Source organism: Prionailurus viverrinus, chromosome E3 (genome assembly GCF_022837055.1).
Source record: "Prionailurus viverrinus isolate Anna chromosome E3, UM_Priviv_1.0, whole genome shotgun sequence".
NCBI lineage: Eukaryota > Metazoa > Chordata > Mammalia > Carnivora > Felidae > Prionailurus > Prionailurus viverrinus.
In genome coordinates, this window is record NC_062576.1 from 18,891,072 (window position 1) to 18,904,387 (window position 13,316).

A 13,316-nucleotide genomic window follows, 5' to 3' on the forward strand; every position below is an offset into this window, starting at 1 on the left:
TGAGCCACCCAGGCGCCCCAAAAGAGACATGTAAAAAGACAAGCTCAAATTATTTACTAGTAGAATCCATAGACACGAAATCCCTATGTCAAATTGCAGTAAGTGTCTAAATGCCACTCACATTTTGTTCTTAAAGTAGTAATACTGTAAGCAGAAGGGCTTTAGAACACAGATCAATTTCATCTTCCTTTCACCCTCTTTTATTTCTTGTCTCCTCGGTTCCAGCTTCCCACGCCAGAGCTTCACAAGTCGGTTTATTAGGCACCATTTGCCTGTGCACCGCCCCCCGCCCAACCCCGCCTGTGATGTTTTACAAACATCGAGGCTCTAACCCGCACAGGATGGACACGAAGGGAGCACGGTAAGAAATATGGCTGTCTTTGCTTTGACATTTATCTGCCCCATTTCCTGACCCCAGAATACTTTCCAGACGGTCTCCCAATTTTGAGTTTCAGCCGAATTCTGAGTAGCTCTCACTTAGCCACAAAAAGACACATTTCTAAGAGGGACATTTAGATCCCATGTTTTCATGTAAAATAGTTTTCTTTCATATGTAGAATTAGGGGGCGTTGCGGTTTCCTTAAGGTAGTTGATCCAACCATTAGATAGATTGTGCTTCTTTTGGTTCACATGGCTTTAAAAAAAAAAAAAAGGAAGAGAATTTGAAAGTCGTTACTTCTCCCATAAGGTCTATGGATAACCTAAACCGCGACCCCTGAAGAAGGGCAGAAGGGTTGCCTTTTGTCCTCCTGGTGTGGTGAACTTGGCAAGGCTTATTTCCATCATCACCGAGTCATGGCTTGTCTCTGTCTCTCTCTCAGGATACGTTGCTCGCGTCCATGGCGTCAGTCAGCTGATAAAGGCATTTCTACGGAAGACAGAATGTCCCTGTCAGATTCTAAATCTTGGGGCTGGGATGGGTACCAGCTTCTGGAGACTCAAGGTAAATTAAAAAATACCGCCCCCTTGTTTCCCCAATTGTTTACTTTTGTGAAGGTTCCCACCGGGTTCAAAAATGTCAGGGGCGCCTTGGTGACTCTGTCGGTTGAGCACCCGACCCTTGACTGCGGTTCAGGTCACGATCTCTCGGTTTGTGGGTTCAGGCCCCGCGTTGGGCTCTGTGCTGACGGCACAGAGGCTGCTTGGGATTCTGTCACTCTCTCACTCTCCCTCTCTCTCTGCCCTTCCCCCATCTCTCTCTCCAAATAAGTCAATAAACATTTTTTTAAACGCTAGAAATCTATTCAAAAGGAATGCGGTGACTGCCTGTCTCGCGTCCCTGTCCCCATCTGCTTGCACCTGCTGTGCCACCACTGTCAGCCACGTACGTGATGTCACCAGGGCCCTAGATATGTACCTTGCTTCTGAGCTCCTGCTGTTACAAACAGGGCTTTCGATCAGAATCCTTGTATACATTCTCTGCGTGTGTGCAAGAGCCCTGCCAGTGGAGTAGCTGAGACCAGGGGCCCGTGCATTTGCCGTTTTGACGACAACAAAAGACTTCACTGTCGTCGTGACGGTGTCTTCAGTATAGCTTGGAGATTTGCAAGGCTGGGTGATGGTAGCATGACACATAGCCCTTTTAAGTTTATTTATTCATTTGGAGAGAGAGAGAGAGAGAGAGAGAGAGAGAGAGAGAGAATCCTAAGTGGGGCTTAGATGCGGGGCCTGTCCCACGGAGCACGAGACCGTGACCCAAGCCGAAATCCAGAGTCAGAGCCCAACTGCCTGAGCCATCCAGGTGCCCCTCCATTCTCTGATTTGGTCCCTCACCTCCTTCGTTAGGGTTCAAGAGCAGGTATCATTACACTCCCTCACAGAAGAGGAAATGGGTCCAGTCAGTGGCAGAATCAGGACCACAGGCCTGGTCTTTGATTCCGGGCTGGAATTGTAGCACCAAACCTTTTCTCTACAACGATCTCACTGATTGCGTTTTCTTTTTTGTAGGTTTGTACAGATCTCTCTTGGTTCTTCTGTCAGGTCGGTCATGTGGCAGTCGTGGGTACGTGCATTTCCCCAGATTCTTGCAGGAGTACACCAAGATAAACTAGAGCGTGTGGGCCTAATGCGACCTGAGTGTGTATTTTGTCCCTCATCAGCTCACCCGATGAGGTCTTTGGTCATCGGTGCCCCCAGCCTCTCTCTCACTGAGGCCAGAAATCAGTGGCCTCAGCACAGCCTTAGTATTAACCGGTTGCCTCTGCATTCTTCATTCAGGATAAGATAGCTAACGTTTCTGAAGGGCGTGCACATCCATGACCTTGGGAATGAACATGAGCGCTCTGCAGGTGGGGGGAGGGGGTTACCCAGATGGGGCAAGGCGGGCTCCGAGAGCTTGTGCCGTCCCCAGGTCGGACAGCCAGTGGCACTGGAGCTTCCATGCTCCAAACGACGGACTGCAGTTCGTCCACGTCCAGATTCCCTCCTTGTTCTCTCCAGAGAGCCCTGCAGCTGCTCGGGGGTGGGGTGGGGGTGGGGGACTCTTTGCTATAGGTCGGCGGTGCCTCTGGGCCTCAGAGACCACGGTGTGGTGGAAGGAACTGGAAGAGAATGCAGTGGCAGAAGGTGTGCAGTGTGAACAGAAGCCACGGGAGAAACTCCTCCTTTGGGCTTGACACCCTTTTCAACGTGGTCCCGTGGTTTGCTTTCTCCCCCCGCCGTGTAGGTGGGTTAATCATTACTAAATCTGAGATTTTTATTTCTGAGCACGGTACACTGAAGCTCATGTGGCCCTTCCAAGAAAAAGGTTATCTGTGAGGAGCGAGGAAGGAGAATAGTGCAGGCTCTGAAACATTTGGTGGAGTTTTTTCGTTTTGATAATGACATTAGTCGAAAGGGTTTTAAAAAATCTAAGTTTCTTTTTAGAAAAATGATGCTCGTTTGCTCTTTGGAGCAGGAGCTGAACGGGCCAAATTTAGGCTGCCACCTATGTTGGTAAATAAAGTTTTACTGCGACACAGCCAACTCCCAGTTCCTTCCATCTTCCCTATGGCTGCTTTAGCCCTACGGCGGCAGAGTGGAGAAGTCACAGCAGAGACCGTCTGGCCTGCAAAGGCTAGAGTACTGGCTGTTGACAGCACGTTCGCTGATCCCTGTTTTTGAGCTCTGTGTGCTTCTGTAAAAGAGGAGGGGAAATCTCGTCGGCTAGTCTTGTTGTCTCGGGCACCTTCCACCTGGGAGGGTCCCCTGGCTGCACCAGCAGAGGCTTGGCTGTGGGTCACAGGCTTTTGGCTGCCGCTGTGTGTGAGCTCGTTCTGTATGACGTCAGGCCCCAAGACCATTGGGACAGTTGAAGCCTCCCACCTTCAAGCAGCGGGTGAGAGTAGGGTGCAGGAAAGCCAGGACAACCCCAGACAAAGAATAAAGGGTGAGTGACGCCCTTTAAGGGACCTCAGCTTCTTGGTGTCTCTTGAATCCTATTTCCACACGGCCAGAGGATCAAGGACGCAGGGGGTCAGTCTCAATATGGCAGCCTGTGCAGCGGTCGGCCACGTTGGATCTCCTTTGAGCCTACGGGATACTCTTCGTCACGGTTGTCCCCGGCTGCCCTCCGGTAGCTATCCACGGTCCTGGTTGCCTTCCATGCCTCCTGTGACGTGCGAGCTACTGGCGAGTGGAGTGTCGGAAGGGCTCAGGGACTGCCAGAATACAAAGTTGAAGCCTCATGTCCCACAGCCATTTGTTGCCCCTTTCCCAAAGGCAAGAAAGAAGATGTCTGTTCCTTAAAAGCTCCAGGTGTGCCTTTTGGAAGCTTTCCCTCCATGGTGACCCCTTAATCGGCATTCTTAAGAGGGCAAGTAGCTGATGAGTGGGCAAGCTGTTTAGAAAGTCAGAAGTCCTAGACGAGCTACAGGATCGTATGCTGTCCTTCATTTGCTTTTGTTCTCCAGGCCTCGAATTTTAGCGTGTCCTTAACTTCATATCGTCTGAGTGAAATCCTTAGAGGGTGTTCTGGAATTTCCTAGCAAAAGTCATCTTCTGGTATGCTCTAAACGTTTCCTCCAAATACCTTCGGATAGCTTTTTACCCGGCCCTGCCCTACACACGGGCAGGGGAGCGCGGCAGCACCGAGAGAGAACGGTTGAGATCGGTGAGCGTGTCTCTTCTGATGGGTCAGGAGACTGTCTTTGTCTCTGTCTTCCTGTCTCCCCCTTCCTCCCTCCCCCTCTGTCCCCCAGACCAGATCCCCTGAGATTTTCCAAGGGCTGAGGGGTAGCTGGCTCTCACAGTTCTGACACTTGCCCTTAAGGTCACCTCCTACTGGAAAATGCTTGCTGGTGATTGCAGCCCCCCACTCCCCCGCCAACATGCTGTCTTGGGGGGCCGCTCCCTCTCTGTCCCTGCTGTCCATCGCTCGTTACTGTGCACGTAAATGGTGTTCTGCGCAGTTGCTCAAGTCAGAAAGAGGGGTGTCATCCTCACCCCAGCTCTTCCTTAATCCCGGCCCACACCTGTGAGGCCCACCACCGGGTTCTGGGCACCAACCATTGTCTTTTTCTTGGTCTTTCTTTCCACTTTAAGTAAGCGGCTCTGTACTTGTGGAATGTAAGTACAGGTGGATACGGAGGCGTTAGAAGAGCGCTTTGGGGGGGCGCCGGGCAGGTCACCAGGTTGTGGAGCGCCTTGTTTCTTTCCCCAAGCGTCAGGGGCGTCGGGAGCTGCTGCAGGCAACACGCAGGGTGTCGCTGAGAGTCCAGACAGCGGTGTCCTTACAGTGTGTGCAGTTGGCGAGCTGAGGAGGAGAGAATGCGTTCGTGAATACGCATCGGGGCTGAGGGATTAGTTGGACGTGACAGAGAATGTGCTAGGATGGCCAGGGGGCCAAGCGGAGACCAGGCCGGGGATGCAGAAGAGGGAGCAGGGTCGTGTGTGTGTGCGCGCGCGCGTCTGCCACGCTTTTTTACTGCAGCCCTCAGTAAAGATAAATGTACACCCCAGGCCAAGACCTAATTCTAAGTACCCTTGTCAATAAGGTTTTTAAGTTTATTTATTTAACTTGAGAGAGAGAACCCGTGGGGGAAGGGCAGAGAGAGAAGGGGACAGAAGATCCAAAGCGGGCCCTGGCTCCTACGTGGGGCTCAAACTCACGAGCCGTGAGATCATGACCTGAGCCAATGTCAGACACTTAACCGACGGAGCCACCTCGGCGCCCTGTCCCCGTGACAGTCAATGATAAAGGCACACACGTGGCACTTACTAAGGCAGGCCCTGTTCTGAGTGTCCCTTGTGTGTCCTTATTTCCTCATTACTCCTCACAACCCCGTGAGGTGCTGTCCCTGTCTCTGCTTCGCAGAGGAGGGAAACTTGGCCCAGGGAGTGGAGTGACTTTGGGGCCTCGCAGCAGACAGGCGGTGGAGCTGGGATTCGAACCCCCGTCCCCTGCTCCAGAGCACCTGCCCTTTACCACCCGCTGTATCGTCCCCTCACAGAAAAAAGTAAACGTGTCACAAAACAGTACTCATCCCCACTGTGTGCGATGCTACGGGATATTTGCTGTTTTATTCCATTTTATCCCTCAAATGCTGGTCAGCATTGGTGTCCTGACCCTCTCTGATTCATCTCGATCTGCTTTTTGGAAAATTCTGTCAGGTCCTACTCCCCCAGCGCCTCCACATACCCCCACCTCCATCCCAGGCACTGCTCCCCCAGTTCAGGCTCCCCGTGACTTCTTCCCTGGACAGCTGTGAACCCCTGACTCCTGTCTTCCATCCAGTCCCCACGCGGAGACCACAGTCATCTGGAAAATACATCTCTGCCCATATCGTTCCTGGATGTCAAACCCTTAAGTGCCCTGATGCTCTTCGGGGCCTAGTACTCGCTCGGTACATGAAGGTGGTCAGTAAATGTAGGAGTGAAAACATAATTCTAAAGCTTACTGCGTGTTTTTCCTCAGGATTGAGATCTTCTCCCAAGTAAATATTGTGAAGTGGACTTTCCCGTGAGAGTCACGAGAAAGCTGCACAGCATCAAGTGAGTATGGCTTTGACCACAGGAGAGAGCCCGGTAGGATTCAGGGGCAGCGTTCAGGAGGTGGCCAGTCTGAACGCCAGACACCTCATTTTAGGGGACTCTTCTCTTTCACCCCCTTCCCACTTTCCTTCTGGCCCCAAGATCCCCATTCCAAACTGTCTTCAAAATGAAATATCCCCTCCCTTGCAACTCTTCTGTCCATTAACGTAATTCTCTGAACACTTAATAGAAATGACCTATAGTGGTTTAATTTTAATCTGAAATTTAAAAAAGTGTTTTAATGTTTAATTTATTTTTGAGAGAGAGAGAGGGGGAGACAGAGTATGAGTGGGGGAGAGGCACAGAGAGAGAGAGAGAGAGAGAGAGAGACAGAATCCAAAGCAGGGCCCAGGCTCCAAGCTGTCAGCACAGAGTCCGATGTGGGGCTCGAACTCATGAACCGTGAGATCATGACCTGAGCCAAAGTTGGACACTTAACCGAGTGAGCCAACCAGGCGCTCCGATAATCTGAATTTTTACGTGTGCTCCGGCTACTTCTGTACCTCCAGAGCATAGAAAGGGGCCTGGCTCAGAGCAGATGTGTAGTAAATAGCGTTTGAATGAATAATGGGAGGCCAAATTGGCCATTTACTATATATGAGATAGTATGGGGGCCACCCTGAGTCCATGTTTTAAGAATTCTGCAGTTATAGATGACGAGTTTGTGAATCTTTGCTGAGAGCTTTTGGAGCACCATGTGAAATGCTTCACTCAGATGATCTCATTCAGCCCTCAGAGCCGACTCGGGAATGACATGCTTTTATTAGCAGTTGAGGAAACCAAAGCCCAAAGAAGTTAAGCTAATTTCCATAAGGTTACCTGTTGACAAAGGGGTAGAGCTGAAATTTAAACCCCGACCTCAAGCCCAAGGTCAGATTTTCTCAGTGGTTTTTCACGTATACTTCTTCCCCTTCTTTTTAAATTAGTCATTTAAACAAAATCTTAAGTCTTACATTGAAAAAAAGTTTTAGTAAACATTAAAACTTTCACCTTGTCCTTTAAAGATGTGTAATTCCCACAAGCTAGAAATAGTTTTCAAGTTTTGTTTTTTTTTTTCTAACTTACCCTATGGAAACAAGTTTTCCCCTTTTCCAAATACAAGATTATATTACACGGAATGTGCATTTTATCTAAAAAAATTTTTTTTTAGTATTTATTTATTTTTGAGAGAGGGAGACAGAGTACAAGCTGGGGAGGGGCACAGAGACAGGGAGACACAGAATCCGAAGCAAGCTCCAGGCTCTGAGCTGTCAGCACAGAGCTCAACGCAGGGCTCAAACTCACGAGCTGTGTGCGAGGTCATGACCTGAGCCAAACGAAGTTGGATGCTCGACTGACCACCCAGGCGCCCCACGTAGTGTGCATTTGAGATGCGCTATGGCATCTGACGCTGTGCAGCCACAGAATACGACCTAGCTTGTTAGGACACCAAGTCAAATAAGAGCAGGTGGGCTCTCACTTAAGCCTAGAGGAGGTTTCTGGGGTGAAAGATGTGTGTATGGTGGTTGCGATACTGAAATCGGCTCTCTGCTGTCTAATTTTTTGCACATTCTGGAGGAGAGCATAGTCATCACAGAAATGTACTGAACGTCAGGTCTGAGTAGGAATCGGTTTCTTTAGTTGTCTGTGATTAATAATGGTTAAAATTTTTAATTGAGTGAGCAGAAGCAGGAAACGAGAGATGGCTTGGAACACACTGGAACGTTTGGAAACATATCGCTAGCCTATCTTTTTTTTTTTTCAACGTTATTTTATTTATTTTTGGGACAGAGAGAGACAGAACATGAACGGGGGAGGGGCAGAGAGAGAGGGAGACACAGAATCGGAAACAGGCTCCAGGCTCTGAGCCATCAGCCCAGAGCCTGACACGGGGCTCGAACTCACAGACCACGAGATCGTGACCAAGCTGAAGTCGGACGCTTAACCGACTGCGCCACCCAGGCGCCCCTCGCTAGCCTATCTTTGGCGATTTCTACGTCTTGAGTGTTTCATGATCAGTTTGTGACTTGACATCAGGTTCGGAGTGTAATGCTTACTGACCTACTCTGACAGCTGACCCACTGAATTTTTCATGTGTGTGCCTAGGGTCAGACGTGATTAAGCAGCAGGCCCTCTGGAGTCGCCCTTGCTTTGAGCAGTAGCGGTACCTATTGGCCATTTCGGTAGTGGGTGTTTGCGTTTTTTCACTAACTAAGCTACTTGACTCCTTTCTCTCTCTTTCCCATCTTCCCATAGACACAAGCCTTTCTTATTACAATCCATTATAGAATTACATTCAGAGGACACACTGCAAATTGGCAAGTACCCTTAACCTAAGTAATACAGTATGGGCTACGTCTCTGCTTTTCTCCCCCTTTCTTTTTAAAGATGGTGTGTGTGTGTGTGTGTGTGTGTGTGTGTGTGAGCCTGCGCGTCTGAGTCTGCGCGTGTGTGCACATGAGGTCACAGGGTGTATACTTCTGCATCACATTTACTGTGAAGGAACTTGAAACAATTTTTTGTATGGCCCCTCTTAGATGTCCATAGGTCCCAATCTTAAATCTTTTGAAAAACATTTCAGTGAGTTGCAAATATTTCAATATAGGAGCTTTTTCCCGAACATCTTTTCCTTGGAAAAATCCAGTCCGGCAGCCTCAGACCCTGACTCCTACATGGCTGCTTCGCTGAGAGGGAATGCACATCCCGACCACTGTTGTCTCGTACCTGACCCGCTTCACCTGTTACGTTAGGTCCTTGGCCCCGGGGTTCAGTTTTTCCCCGTAAGTTTTCAGTATGAGTGTTTCCAACAACTCTTTCCTCCCCTCTGAGCCTTTAAAACTAAGATCACAAACACTCTTCCAGAATGTTCCATTGTGTTCAGTGTGTGTCTGACAGAGAAGTTCAAGGGGCTTATTAATAATTCAGGTCAGAAAACATGCTCAGAGAGGATGGCCTTAGATGGTGGGCACAGATAACACAGGAAACGTCAGGCAACTAGACAGGCCTCTACACCAGCACAGTGCCCTCGTCACGCTCCTAGCGAACAGACTCCCACAGAAACGAATATCTCCTCCATCCTTTGTTTCCCTCGTACAAATTTTGAGTAGAACCTCCTCAGGCTTTGCCGTTGGCTGGCACATCTGCTTTCTCTACATTGTAGCCGTCATACTTTTCTGTGTATTTGGTTAATATTTGCGTCAGAAGGATTAGCTGTAATGAAAGGGTTAGCCCTTTGCGTTGCCTTCGACCCATCAGTGTAGAAACAGGTCAAGTAGAAAGTAAAGACCCTGCGTAATCTCTCCCCCCACCACGATAACCACCGTGCAGGGTGTTTTCTCCTGTGGATGGACAGTGTACCTAGAGGCAGGTAAATATCACGCCTAAGAAAATACACATGTGAATAGAATCCCGTGCCCGGCCCGCAAAAGGTTCAGTCAATTTTTGTTGAAGGAATGTATGCGTATATTGAATAAATAAATATATATGATGTAGATCAACATGCATTTGTTGAAAGAGTGAATCTATACTTCTATAAATAAATAAATACAGTTTTATGTATAATTTTAGTAAAGCGGATCATTTACACGTACTGTTTTGAAACTTGTTCTTCGTGCATCCTAGTGAATCACGGCTGTCTTCATGTTGCCATATTAGATCTACCTCGTTACTTCTGGTGACTTCGTAGTACTCCTCTGCATGGAAATTCCATTTTACTTAACGTATTCGCTACTGATGGTCCTTTAGATTGCCGCCTTCTTTATGGTTTCCTGTGAAACAGTTTTGTAGAAAGCCTAGTTATATGTGCATATTTGCAGGAATTGCCGGTTCAAAAAATTGTACCTTATGAATTCTAATAGCTACTGCCAAGCCGTGCTTCAAGACCCTTTCGACTCATTTGTATTTTCACTAGAGTAGATGAGGGTTCTCTTTCTCTACACCCTCGCTAACACTGGCTACTACCATTTTAAAAAATTCCTGTCTGCCAAATCTATGAATTAAAAAATTTTTTGTAACTTTTTTTGTTTGTGTAAATTTTTTATAACTTTGAACGTGCTAGTGAAACGGAGTACCCTTCCTTCCTTCTGTTGGCCTGTGGGATTTCTTTGTAAATTTCCTTTGCTCATATAGTTTCCAGTTGCGTTTTCATTTCTTTTCAATTTATAGGAATCCTTTACAACATAAAGCAATGTTCTTTGATATAAATCCCTCGTCAACTGTTGATTGGCAGATTTCTTTCCTAGCTTTTCACTTGGTTTTTAACTCTGGGTTTGTGTCTTGTGTAGGCAAATTTTCTAGTCCTGGCCTGGATAGTTTTTGATCTTGCCATCATACTGGGAGAGGGACAGTTGAAATAAAAATTAATGAAAATACAAATGTGAGTGAAAATTTGAGAAAAGTGATAGGCGATGATAACACTGACACATTTTCATTGAAAAATTGCCCTATTTCATTAAACCTTTGAGGCTGTGATTGCAAGAATCGCACTATTTATTTACCGTCAGGAAAGAAAAGGTGCTGATAAGTTAAACCGAAACGTTATTGACTGATGCATCCTCATTTCAGAAATGTGAAACTGAGAAAAAATACGCATCTTGAAATTGATCATTTCTTAAAGCTGAAATATGCATGAGGTGAAACTTAAAAGTATCTAAATGGGCACACAATGAAAAGTCAGTCCGAATGAGTAAATCAAGGGGGACGTCTGGGTGGCTCAGTCAGTCAAATGGCCAAGTCTTGATTTGGGCTCAGGTCAGGATCTCACAGTTCATGAGTCTGAGCCCTGCACTGGACTCTGTGCTATTAGCACAGAGGCTGCTTGGGATTCTTTCTCTCCCTCTTTCTCCACCCTTCCCCTGCTCTCCCTCCTCCCCCCACCTCTCAAAATAAATAAAGTAAATGAACCTCCATGTACCCATCACTCAACTTTTAACTGTGGCCAATTTCATCCGTACCAGTGGTTCTAAAAGTGTAGTCCTGGACTAGTGACATCACCACTGCGGAGCATTTGTTGGAAATACAGATGTCTAGCTTTTGAAAGAGTTTGAGAAAATGTCTACTTCTGGAAGATCTGCTACATCAGAAACCCGGGGGGTAGAAGCCATCAGTCTGTTTTAACAAGCCCGCCAGGTGATTCTGATGACTGCCAAAGCTCCAGAACCACTATAGAAACCATGCTGTCCGATCTCTGTGGGAGTATTGTCAAGCAAATGTTACCATTGTATCTGTAAATACTTTAGAAGCTATTTTCTTTTAAACATAGTGTCTCACAAATTGGCACGACATTTAGAGAGTGGCCAGCCGATCGGTACCAATACTTAAATAGGTCACCCTTTGACCTCCTAATTCTACTCCTAGAGACCTACTTAACCGGACAGGTGCTTCATGAGGTCTATACAAAGATGCTCATCGCACTGCCTCAGATGGAGAAAATTTGGAGATACCACAGGCCTAATCGTGAGGGCTCGGCTGAGTAAGTCGTTTTATCCACTGATGGAATGCTGGGAAATCATTACAGACGATGATGTCATCGATATTACTGTTAAGTAGGAAAAGCAGTTTTCAAAAGAAGAATTGGCCCTGTTTTCTTTTTCCTGTGTGATGTGTGTGTACGTATTTGTGTGACAGAAAACGTGCTTATGTTGTGTGTATGGGTTTATGTTGTATGTATAGAAGAAAGACTGGAACGTTCTATACGAAAACATTACTAGTTGGACGATGTGATTTTCGTTCATTCCACCCTCCTCCTTCCTGACTTTTTTTTCCTTTTTGCGGTGGGACATGTATTTCTGTATTGGAGAAAAAATAATTTAATTTTGAAAAAAAGATCCATTGAAATGATCAACTCTGGATGAATTTCTGTTGAAATGATAATCGCTTTCCAGATGGACACCTGTGGATTCAAAGAGCTATGCCATTATTGGAGCAGATCTCCGAGATTTACCTGAACTCGAAGAGAAGCTAAAGAAATGCAACATGAATCTACAGTGAGATCTTGTTTTAACCTGTTACGCGTTTGTGATTTCATGCGAATGCGAAATAAGGTCAGCTGAAAGTGCAGCATGAGACCCGTGTTCCGTTTTTAATTCTGAAATGTTTATCACTTCATGGCTATGAGGGAGGTTTTCTAAGTTTTTGAGAGGCAATGTTTCTCCTGTTTTCACATCAGAATCACGTGTATTGCTTTTATAACGTACCGATGCCTAATACCATAAAGTTTGAGAGAAGATAATTATATGTATAGAAGCCTATAACTGCAGGGTGCCTGGGTGGCTCAGTTGGTTAAGTGTCCAACTCTTGATTTCCGCTCAGGTCATGATCTCACGATTGATGAGATCCAGCCCCATGTCAGGCTTTGCGCTGACAGCTTGGAGATTATATTAAGTATGCGTGTGAAAGCAGTTGAACAGCAAGTGGCACATAAACTATAATCTGTAGATTATTACAGTTGCAGTGGTAACCAGCAGCAACCTGCTGCGAACGTAGAAACACACCATTTGGGCAAACGTGCTAAATAGCCAGGGAAATAATCACTTACAAATCAGGAGAGCTCTTGGGATGCCTGCGTGGCTCAGTTGGTTAAGCATCCAACTTCTGATTTCGGCTCAGGTACTGATGTCCTGGTTCATGAGATTGAGCCCCACATTGGGCTCTGTGCTGACAGAGCCTGCTTGGAATTCTCCCTCCCTTTCTGCTCCTCCCCTGCTTGCCCTCTGTCTCTCTCAAAATAAGTAAATAAACTTTATTTTTTTATTTTTTTTTCAACGTTTTTTATTTATTTTTGGGACAGAGAGAGACAGAGCATGAACGGGGGAGGGGCAGAGAGAGAGGGAGACACAGAATCGGAAACAGGCTCCAGGCTCCGAGCCATCAGCCCAGAGCCTGACGCGGGGCTTGAACTCCCGGACCGCGAGATCGTGACCTGGCTGAAGTCGGACGCTCAACCGACTGCGCCACCCAGGCGCCCCAGAAGTAAATAAACTTTAAAAAAAATTAATCAGGGGAGCTCTTGATAGGCAAGTTTGCCTCACTTATGGAGATCTACAAAATGCATAAGGAACAGCGGCTAACACAAGTATTAGAATTACATCCATAATTCTCTAGGGTTCATTTGTGCTGTGTTTTCCTCCGTGGGCTGTTTTTGCTTCGCTTAGACTTCTCTTCTGAAAAGTATCAATCCTGTTTTTAATATTGGCGAAGCTACCTCTTAACTACACTGTAAACGTGTTTCACTTTTCATTTTCAAATAATTCAAATTTGTAAAAAAAAAGTTGCAAAAACTGTACAGGAAATTCCCACGTGTCCTTCTCCACCTGGCTTCCCCCCATGTG

At 46.8% G+C, this 13,316-nt stretch overlaps 1 protein-coding gene and 1 long non-coding RNA gene across 2 annotated transcripts in view; both read right to left on the reverse strand.

The window, feature by feature from the left end:
- The window catches only part of LOC125154806 (uncharacterized), a 520,558-nt gene that overhangs the window by 285,136 nt on the left and 222,106 nt on the right, over positions 1–13,316 (reverse strand). The window lies entirely within an intron of this gene.
- LOC125154816 (uncharacterized) lies at positions 38–3,354 on the reverse strand. Its single transcript, XR_007147932.1, has 2 exons — positions 1,774–3,354; positions 38–868 (listed from the first exon to the last, which is right to left on the reverse strand). It is a non-coding gene; the product is annotated as an uncharacterized LOC125154816 (long non-coding RNA).